This window comes from Populus alba, chromosome 8 (genome assembly GCF_005239225.2).
Source record: "Populus alba chromosome 8, ASM523922v2, whole genome shotgun sequence".
In the NCBI taxonomy this organism is placed as follows: Eukaryota; Viridiplantae; Streptophyta; class Magnoliopsida; order Malpighiales; family Salicaceae; genus Populus; species Populus alba.
This window is the reverse complement of record NC_133291.1, coordinates 9,142,330-9,154,169: the sequence shown is the minus strand read 5'-3', so window position 1 is coordinate 9,154,169 and position 11,840 is coordinate 9,142,330.

Genomic DNA, 11,840 nt, shown 5'->3' with positions numbered 1-11,840 from the left:
AGGCTCCATCGTAAGATTTTATTATGACATATATGACAAATCGACGTAATCTCATATTTATGATAACACTTATAATAAACATTTTTATAAATGTCACAAAACTATAGCTGAAATGACACATAAATTTTTGATAGATAATTGAAATATATATTAAATATAATTAGTATTAGAAAAAAAATAATTCTACATTAATTTAAATGTTAAAATCCCACTTCAAAAATAATCATACACAAACAATGAAACCTAAAACTAGAAATCCAATTATTCCATTAAAAAAACAAAAAAACACTCCTCGAAAGTACTGATCTTCTAGGCAATCATTTCCAGAAATGCATCATTATTAAATCCAAGAATGAGACCAACAAAAGGGGGGAAACAGTAAGAAAGACTTGGAAAAGAAAGAAAAAAATTGCATTTATATACCAACAATGAGATAAAATTAGAGCAATAACAATAAAAATATGCATTGATTAATTATGGGGTACCTCTAGGTGTGGTGGATCAGTTAAGGAAATTAATTTGTATTAGTAATTCAAGTATTTAAGTAAATTTTGAACAGCATGATTTGCTTTATGCATATTTTTAAAGATTTCATTTTGCAACCTAAAATATATTGGTACGTAGTTTACCAAAAACAAAAGTACTGCATTTTCTTAAAAGAACCAACCGCTGGCGTTTCACATGCATATCTTTTCTTCATCCACTCCAAGTTATGATCCTAACTCTGTTTTAAGAGGCAGGAATGGATTAAATCCTCTATTATTTGACCATGTTATCAAATTATTTAAGGCAAGGGATATAAATCCCTTAATTAATAAAAATCCTGAACACTTGGTTAAGGGATTTTGAGGGGTTATGACTCATGATGTTGTTTGTTAAAAAATAATGAAATGTTAAAAATGAAAATGAAAGTTTTATCTCATAAAAGAATAATATATAATTTCTATTCAATGCATATCAATTCCAACCAAGGACAGCTACGGGGCCATATCATGCATGGTGTCTTTCACTCTAAGGGTTCGAGCATTTTCTGCTGTGTGTCAATGGGATGGAAGCTGGTTCCACCTTGGCTGGATGGCAGATCATGGATTTTTGGGATCGATCGAATGCGTACAGGATTGCGAGCAAGGTTAGGCGTCTGTTCACAACTTTTTATAGGTCCATCTTGTCAGTTTTGAGAATTTTGTAATCGTTTGTGAGCTTGGCCTACAAGAATCGGCTTTACAAAGTGAGCTTGATCGGTGACATTTCACAGAAGAGAAGCATGAAATTGAGACTGCTCCACGGTGTAGTATTCAGTGAACCGTGTTTCGGTCTTTGGGGTTATAAAATCGGGTGTGGAAGCTTTGATTTCACTTAACCAATGCACCAGGAAGCCATTGATGATGTCACTATACAAGGCATGCCCCAATGCATATTTGCCCACTATCCTGGGAATTCTAATATCATCATATTCCGGTCATTAATTTTATCTAGGTACCAAACGTTATCAGATCATTCTTTGGTGACACTTGGTAACCTATCCCGCTTCATGTTAGACCTCGAGACCCACCTTCCAGCGGAAAACTGTATCGATAGCTATAATATGGAACCAACCTGTAGGTGCATGGTCTCCAAAACGAGTTGAAATGGCAACAAGGGTGATTGTGGAAGCGCAAAAAAAGAATTCGGGTGGGTTTCAAGACAAGATGTTGGGGGTGCTGCTCGTGTCCATATCGATGACACAGGTTTGCTAGATCTTGAGCTAAAATCACTCGAAAACCATGTCGTAGGGAATTATTTAGTTCGACGCTGCTAGAATCCAGTGACAAAGCTGGTGTTAAGAGTGCTGATTGGAAGATGATCAAATTAATGTATATCCTGAACAACAAGGTTTTGGTCATTAACCATTCAAAAATGAAGGATGGACACAAGATGACAAGGCCTCCACTAATGAAGGACGAGCTATGCTTGTTCAAAAGTACTCTCAAAAGCCCAAAAACCAACACTGAACCAAGGGATTCTTAATTAGTGCGACATCAGCTGCTGCAAGGATAATTCTTGACACCAAACACCTTGTCAAAGATCATATAATGGTGAACTGCCACGGAAAATTCAGAACATCGATCGCGAGGAAGCTGGGAAAATGACACTCTATTGCACGGTTGTCTTAAGAAACAAACAAGAGACCACTGAAGTGATGAACAAGGCAATGCCATCGTTTGAATGCATTACCCTGAAAAACAAAGCTGCCTTCAATTAGTTTAAGCTAGAAGTGGAAAGGAAGTTCAGGGAATTGAACTGGGGATTGAGAAGCTTCATTGTAGAGTCAGTAATAGTTGAAGAGGGTCAACAAATTGTGTTAGAGGGGAGCAACACAGAAAGATGAATAATCAATGAGTTAATATATGAAAGTCGTGTTAATCACCGAGTTGTTGATTGTGCTTGTGGAGCCAAAGAAGATGATGGTGAGAGAATGGCTATATGTGAAGTTATTCCAAATTTAATTTGTTCAATTTTTTTTTATTAGATTAGGTATTTGGATCAGCTTTTTAATTTACCCTTTGATTTTTTTTAAAAAAACATAACTTACATAACCAGGATTTTTTTAAATAAAAAATTTACTAGCACGGATCAAAGAGGTATTACATATTATAGGAGTAATACAATAATACTGAAGAGCGTACGGCGCCGGTGCTGATGAGGCCAGTCCTGTCTCAAAATTGGACTTGAATATATAAGGCCATAAGCAGCCCCAAGAGTCCAAAATACTGCCCATGAAATGGATTGCAACGCATGTTCAAATGAGCGGTCCTACTCCCAACCAAAACAACAAATAAATGCTTCTTTCAATAATGGTGTTTTTATTAATATGAAGTATGAATTGCGAGAAATATTTTTTCTATACCAAAAAAATATTTGTTTTTAATTGGATAGAGTGCAAAAAAAAAAAAAAAAAAAACACATTGCCTTAGTTTTTGTGTTTGTCTATGTCTACCCACATACACATGCGTGCACATGACTGTCCACATATAATTATAAAAAAGTACCAGCTAAAAAAACTATTATTGATTTATTATACCCTTAAATTTTAATATAAGAAACTATTATAATTTTTAAATAATAACTCGATAAACTAAACCACTAAGGGCATCTCCAATGGCAAAAACTAGCTAAATTGTTAGTATAGCATTTTAAAAATAGTTTTTAATTTTGTATACACTCCAATAATAACATTTATTTAGAAGAAACTAAATTGTTAATATGGTATTTTAACCCAAAATTGTGAAAATCCAAAGCTCAAAAATAAAAATAAAAACTTGTGTGTTGAAAATCCAAAACTCAAGTACAATTCAAGATCAATTATTTTTAGCTTTTTTTAAAAATATGTGAGCTTGTTTGGTATGGTGATTACGGTTGCTTTTCAAATAATTTTTTGTGATAAAATACATGTTAATAATTTTTTTATTTTTTAAAAAATTATTTTTAACATCAGCATATTAAAATGATTTGAAAATACTAAAAATATATTAATTTAAAGTTAATAAAAAATAAAAATATTTAATTTTTTTAAAAATATTTTTGAAATGCAATAATAAACATGATCAGAACTGGCAAAAAAAACAGAGCTATTTTACCTGCTCTTTTAGCACTTCCATTGGACCTGGTAAAATAAATAAAAATAAAGTTATTTTTAACAATTATTTGGTTTTAGCATTTTATTTACCTCCACCATTTGAAGATGCCCTAACAAAACCTAAAACTGATCATAGCCAGGGGCGGAGGAGCTATATACAGAGCAGAATAACAACACAGACTAAAAATAAAACTCATTTAGAAATACGAAGCAAATAAACGAGAGGGGTCCATGCATTAAAATCATATGAAAAATCATCAGAATCAGAAGAAATATCAGTTCACAAGCAGAGGGATGGATAGAAATAGGATGTATTGTTTGCCTCAGAGTCCGTAAAGATTTTGTTTCAAAATGTTTTTAATTTGTTTGAAAATATAATAGATATTTTATTTTAAATTATTTTTTATTTAAAAATATATTAAAATAATATTTTTTTATTTTAAAATTTTATCATGAAAGTAATATAAAAATATATTTTTTTACTAACACTGTTTGACCGCAGTTCCAAAAACAGCCGTGATGCCTTGTGGTTTGGAGCCCATGAAGGAATATTAATTATCCTGTGTTTTTTAAAATTTTATTTTATTTTTGTTAAAAATTAATTTTTTATATATATTTTAAATTGTTTTGATATGCTAATTTAAAAATAATTTTTTTTAAAAAAAATATTATTTTAATATATTTTAACATAAAAAACATTTTATAAAACAATCAAAATCATATTCCTAATTAAGCGTTGAACTAGGAGTACATTATTATAATTGTGTTTCGTTTTGTGATAATACTGGGAGGTTAGAAAAACAAGGGACCCTTATGCATGGGTATATTTGTCTCTGTGACGTGATGTGCCAAAATTTGTAGAGTACTTTATTGACTTTCATGGAACTTGCATTCTTGTCTTTTCTTTACTCTTCCAGCCCCTTCTTTATCAATCAATTTTCACCTCCTGGGTAACTTCTTTTTTTCCTTTACGTGTTTTTTATTTTATTTTATTTTATTACAGAGCACGATGGCTTTTCAGGGCCTGACAGTCCCTACCAAAGAAACGACAGTCCCTCCCCCCTCTCTCCCTCAGAGCAAAACAAAGAAAAACAATCAAAAGCAAAAACAAATTCTCTAGAAAACAAAAATGAAAGTTCCATGTAGGTGAGAAAACAAACAAATAAATCTAGATCTCCATGCCTCGAAAGTAAGTGAAAGGGTGTGTGATGGAGGGATGGACAAGATATGTCATGGGATCCTGGATTTGCTATCGTTCAGACTCTAACATGGAAGCCAACTTGGATTCACTTCTGAGGATACCAACAAGCCTGGACAAGACAAGACCCCAGGTTTCAGTGCAATTACCTGGGACCATTGCTTGCTGCCTGGAAATCATTGCGGAACACTTGTTTTATCTGTTATCTTCCTTCTTGTTTATTTAATTTCGCTGGACGATGCATCAACTGAAGGTTCATCTTCAAGTTAGCGTTAAAAACGTGAAGATGAACCAGCAATATCCCTGCAATGCCTTGCTTACGAGTTTCGAAGATTAAAGTTTAGCTACTGGGAGAGGGAAACCAAGCCAATTGGAGCCCAGCTAAAAGTCAACAGATTGTTTAAAACACGGTTCACAAGTTTAAACTGTTTTAGAGCTGTTGATTAAAGTAAGAAAAGATCATTACATTTGGAATCCTGGACAGTTGGGAGGGATGATCGCCACTTGCTTTTGCTTTTTGAACGCAGCATGGGTTCACGATCCATATTCCATCTGCTTATTCTTCCTAAGTCAGTATACAAACACAGGCATCTTCTATCCTTTCTGTCATGATTATTGAATACACTTATCCCCTCTCTGTCCCTCCAACAATTAAACATCAATTCTTGTGTTTGAGAAAAGATCAAAACTGTACCTCATGTGTTTTTTCCCAATGATAAATTAGTTTTAACGTGTGTTTACTAGCTGGATTCTTGTTGTAAAATTACAGAATATGCATGTGCAGGAGATTTTATAACCCTTTGAGAGCATTGGAACACGAGGGAATGTTCACCGTATTATCCTTTCATCATATGTCTACTAGGTGGACTCTCTGTGAGAATTGCGGTAGCTTACCAGCTAAAAGTAGAAAGTCGTGCTTCAATTAAAAAAAATATCGTGTTTTAGAACTTGTGAAATTAATTGAGATGCGCATAAACTGGTCCGAATATCTATATTAAACTAAAAAAAAAACATCATGCTACAATTTCAATAAATCAAACATCAGAGAATTCACACAAGCAATTAAGGGAATATATATATATATATATATATATATATGCCGCCACAACTAAGAAGTATGAATTCTGCCGTTTTTATGGGCCTTTAAGGGAATTCGTAGATTTCATTTTAATTAACATTTGTGTTTAGCTAGCTAACGCATCTGTTTAGAATTTACCTAAACAGTATAGCTGACCACTTGACAGCTTAAACAACTGAATTTTAAAAAAAAAAATTAAAAACTATTAAAAAAACAAAATAACTCTTGTGAACTCCAGTTAAGTAACTTAATCTATAAATTAAATCATTAGAATATCAGAATAATTAACCTCATAAAAATTAAATTAAAATAAATAATAAAATCTAATTTATAATTAAAATAATATTAAATTAAAAAAATTAAAAAAAACTAGAATTGATCAAGTTAACCTTTTAAATTAACAGACCAAGTTAAAAAAATAGTATAACTTCATAAAAAATAAACTAAAATATAATTTTAAATTAACAAAACGTTGAAGCATTTGTACACTTTGATTCACCTTGTTCGGTATAATTAAATTAATCTTGGTTGAGGCAGCAGATAATGCAGTCGAATTACATAGGAAAATGGATGTTGTCGGTTTTGACTCTTCTTCGATTTTCTTACCTCTTTTGTCGACACTTGATGCAATCGTTTTCACTTTTCGAATTTACCCTGAGAATACAAAGGTGTCTAGACAAATACCAGGTCAAAACATGGGTTGAAAAATCTATGGTCCTTTTTACCGCTACAAGTCTAGGAGCTGACTACTTTATACGGTGTTTGGAAATATAGTAGTTATTGCTTTTCAAATAATTTTTCATACCAAAAAACATGTTAATAATATTTTTTTTATTTTTTAAAAATTATTTTTGATATCAGCACATCAAAACGATTCAAAAAGTACAAACCGCACTCAATTTTAATAAAAAAAATCAAAATTTATCAAAAAACAGATTAAAACTCAGCCCAAAAGGAGCTCTATCTGCTTCTCATGCGTGCCTTAGAATCTCTTTAGAAATGCGTTAGTTTTTTATTTTTAGATAATTTTTTAAAAGTTTATTTTTTAAAATAATATTAAATTAATTTTTAGTGATTTTTATTATATTAATATATTGATATAAAAAAAATTATTTTTTATTTTATTTTTTTAATATATTTTGAAATAAAAATACTTAAAAAAACACAATCCACTGTAATACCAAACTTACAATTAAAACTCATGTACTTTGTACACAAAATAAAGAGATCACACGAGTGATTTAAAATATCTTGTAATCAATGTTTAAGAAGGCTGGCTTGATAAATCAATGTATAACTCAGCTAATTTGGCACATGAACGGTCCATGTTAAAGAAAAAGATAAAAACTAGGTGACCTAGTAAAAAACCAGAGCTAACCCGACTATTAACTTTTTACAAAAATATATCAAAATAACATAATTTTAATTTTAAAAAACAAATTAAAATCAAACCGAATTAGTCACCTAAATCTCATCATAATCAGGTTTTGAAACTATATTACTGAAGACTAGAAGGTGCATGATACAGGTTGGTAACTAGTTAATTTGTATTTTTTTTATTTAATGTAAATATCCGGACCAGCTTACGTACATCTCGAATAATCCTATAGATTCTGAAATTAACGACCATATAATGCTCCAGTAATTTTGAGATTTATAAAATTCAAACCAATAACTTATACAAAAACTAGTTAATATATATTTTTTAAAGGGAGTGATGGAGTGGACCGGAGCATGTCCAACCGAGTTAATTTTGGACTCTGCTGTTAAAAAAAAAAAAAGTTCCAATCTAGTAACACTATACGTTCAAACCATTGATGAAATTATTAAAATCAATTAATTAATTATCCAACTGAATAGCTATATTTTTAAGCTGCTTGAATTCTTATGGCTTCATTAGGTTGCCATGTATTGACATTTTACAGTTCATTTTCATGCTAAATTTATGAGAAAATGATGTAATTTTAGCCATATGGATCTTCTTTTCATGACTGTAAAGACAAAAATTATAAGATGATAGTCAATTGAGTGATATCTGTTGCTACCCAATTTTTGATTCATGTTTTTGATATATTTTCAAAAAATCCAAAAATAGAGAAAAACAATGAAAATCCAAAAAAAAATATGTTTTTTTTTATATATTCTCGTCATTTTAGCATTTTCAACGTCGTCTAAAAAAGAATTTAAATTGTTAAAAGATTTTTCAAACGCGTTCGACTTTTCACGCGTTATTTTTAAATCATTGATTTTCCGCATTTTGAGTCGACGTTGATATTGCTCGTTTTCAAAAAATACAAAAAAATAAAAAAAATCAAAATTTACAAAAAGAAAGAAGTTGAGGGACCAAGTTGAAAAACCTAGCAAAAGTTTTCCTATAAATACCATGCTAAACTGATTTTTGAGGGGGGGCAATTTGGACACATTGCAGAAAAAAAACAAAAACCCTAAAAACCACTTTTTCTCCCCACTCACAAAGAACCAGTCGGCGGCGCCTCCCCTACTGGTTTTGATTTTTTGTTCCCCGGGGTCCTTGGATTTCTCTCTCCAGAACCAGAGTCCAAGGACCCCCTACCATTTCTGATCCCACATTTTACCCCGCCGTTTCCCCTTTCCTAAAAGAAGGCTAAGGCTGCTGCACCCCCCTGGATTTTTGATCTTCTTCCTCTTGAATCCGTTTCCCACAGCCCCTCTCTCGGCTGCTCACTCCCTCTCCTTCAAAAAAAAAAAAAAACAGAGACTGGCCCTCATTTCATTCAACAGCCGGCTTTTTTTTTCTATTTTTTCTTCACTTTTCCCCGCTGCACCACCATCTCCATCAACGCCGGCCTCCACCTTGACAGCAGCAGATCCAGCCGAAGCCCCCTTTCTCAGCAGCGTTTTCTTCTCCTCTCAATAGCAGCGCCTCCACCCAGATCAACCCGCAGCTCCGGCGCTCCCCAGGTCTTCTCCCCTCAGCCGGAGCTTCCCTTTTCCTGTTGAAGACGACCGCTGCTTCCCCAGTTTGGACCCGTGGGTTTCTTCTCCTCTCAGCCATCGCCTCCTAGTTTCAGCAGCCAACAGACCCACTGCCATCCGAAGAAGGAAACAACAGCGACCCGGGAAGAAAGAAAAAGGAAACAGATCTGAAAGAAGAAGAAGAAGAAGGAGCAGATCGGAGAAGGAAGAAAGAACAAAAAATCAGATCCGAAAACAAAGAAATAAAAGCTTAAAATCGACTGTTTGTGCGTTTGTTTTTGTTGTAGATGATGTGGTTTCTTACCGTCTGCGGGGAGAGAAAAGGAAGAAGAAGCAGAATCCGGCCAACCCTTTTTTTCCGGCGTTCCACGCGCCGCCGCTGTCCAGCACTGTTCACGCGCCTAGCAGCCTTCCCGAGCACTGTTCCTGCGGTTCTGAATGGGTTCCCAGCACTGTTATGGATTGTTTAGGGACTGCTTTGTAATTTTAATGGGTTAATGTAATTTGTTTAGTTTTTTTTTGATTTTTTTGTAATTGATATTTTGTAAATATGGATGTAAAAGAAAAGAAAAGAAAAGAAAAAGAAAAGAAAAAAGCGAAAATAAAATAGTGAAAGTATATGTGTGTGCTTGTATTTTGTTTTATTTATCTGTATATATTTAAAATGATAAAATTGCAAATTTATTAAAGAAGAATTTAATATTTGATCGGATCACGGTTAAGAATTATTAACTTATACGTAAGTGATATTTCTAATTTCCGACGAAAAGACAATTATTAAAACTTCTTTAACACCTTAAATTCGCGAAGCAGCTTACCTCAGGTAGGGTGTGTTAGGGGTGCTAATACCTTCCCTAACCACAACCAGTTTCCTTACCCGCGAATCTTTGACAAGACCAGTCCATCCGGTTTCCTAGTAGCCTTCAATAAATTACTAGGTGGCGACTCCAACGAACCAAATTCAAGCAAATGCAACAACGAGAATTAAATCGCCAGCCTATGCCGCGCGCTGATTTTTTTTGGGGTGCGACAGAATGACGACTCCACTGAGGAAGGTACTGTTTCTAACATTATTGGACTAAGCTTTGTGTATTTGATGTGTTTAAGTTTTTGCATTTTTTATCTTTTTGTTAATATTTATTTCCATGTATTTTATAGAATTGTCTCATGCATCACCTGTATTTATTTTTAAACGCACACACAAGCTTCTAGGTTAGGTGGGGAACTAGCGACCTGCCCTAAGACTATTGGTCAGGGTTCAGATGCGTGAAACACCCAACTCATATCTGAGTGCCTGCTTGGTAATGGTGGGTATACGTGCCTTAACCATTCCTTGCAACGCCCCCATACTGTCTTTACGAAGAACGTCACTGGGCAGATATGAGACCCTTTTGAGACCAGATAGAAAACCTACCCCTGTTCACATAATGAATAGAACCTGTCCTTAGGTTGTATGTGCTATTGTTATTTGCATAAGGGCAAACCCTTCTTGAAGCATCTTGAACTCAAGACTTATGGGTGACACATTGGCCGTTGCTCCGAAAATTTTCATTGTAGAGTTTGGGCAAAAATCACGATTCTTGTCCATCATACAAGAGTTACGACCATATTGTCACCTCTCGAAGGGTGAGTTCGTCATATAGATTACATGTTCATACATTTATCATGCATGCGCCAGAATGAAAAGTAGGTCCCCTACGAGTCTACAACACCCGACTTTGAATGAAGAAAAACACGGAAGATGAACAATATGCTCGTCATAATTTTTGGAGACGTGTGTGACTCGCTTCTAGCTTACTCGAGCAGATATTGAAAAATAACTCTAGGAAAGTTCCTTCCAACCGACCTATCATCTTTGTTCAAAACCCAATAATGACTCTGCCCGAAGAAATTGGGGGCAAAATTTGTCAAGAGCCTCGTTGTAATCATGTATTTTTCGCAAAAGCTTTGGTGGGAAGGCTGACCAAAGGGAATTGCATCACCGCTGCATATTGGAGCCTATTCTTGTTCTACAAAAAAAAAAAAAAAAAAAAAAAAAAAACCTTAGTTTGATCATGCCTGCAAAATTTCTTGATTTTTATTTCAACCTATTCCAGTTTTTGTTGGTAACTTGGCTCAAAATTCCGCAATATTTTCCTTGTCAAATGAGCCTTTCTTGTTAATAAGATCATGTGTTTTCTTGTGTTCATAACATACTTTCATTTTTGTTGTTGTTTCATGCACATAACATATTGAGCATAACCGTTAAGCATGAAACCATCACACCAAGAATCTTTGGGTGTGTTTCCTTTCTTTCAAAACTATGCATGATCGCACATGTTCACAAGGATTTTTGGGAATTCAAAGTTTAGTACAAAAACTGAAATCATGTTGATGTTTGTCCAAAGCAAACGAGTTCTGGAAATTCAGGTGATTCCTTAGAAAGGTAACCATACACCTAGAAAAACCCAAAAAAAAAAGAAAGCAAAAAAAAACAAACAAACAAACACCATGAAGTGACTCTAAAGCTGAGTTTTGATTGCATGAATAATGAGAAATCACTTTGCATACTCGCATGAAAGCAAGGCTTACCGATCCTAAATGCATGCATTTGAGATGAAGAAAGGTCATCTTTGATAATCTTTTCACGAGGCTAAAATATATCATTTGCAGTCCCCTTTTGAGCCTAATAAATATTTCTTGAAAAATAACCTTGGCTAGGATCACACCCCACTGGGGGCAAGTGCGTTGACATTGAAAAAACTTCAATGATTGAAAGTGCCCAAGCAATACTAGGGGGCATAAAAGAAAATTCTCAATCATTAAAGGTGCCCAAACAAAGCTAGGGGGCACGAAGAAAAATCCAAAGGATCAAGAGTTTTGAGCATAATAATAATAATAAAAAAAACAATATTATGATGCTCAAAACCATATGAAGAAAACAAAAACAAAGAGAGTAAGCCCAAACCCAATACAAGGGGGCACGATAGACAATTTTTGAAAGACAGTCAAAT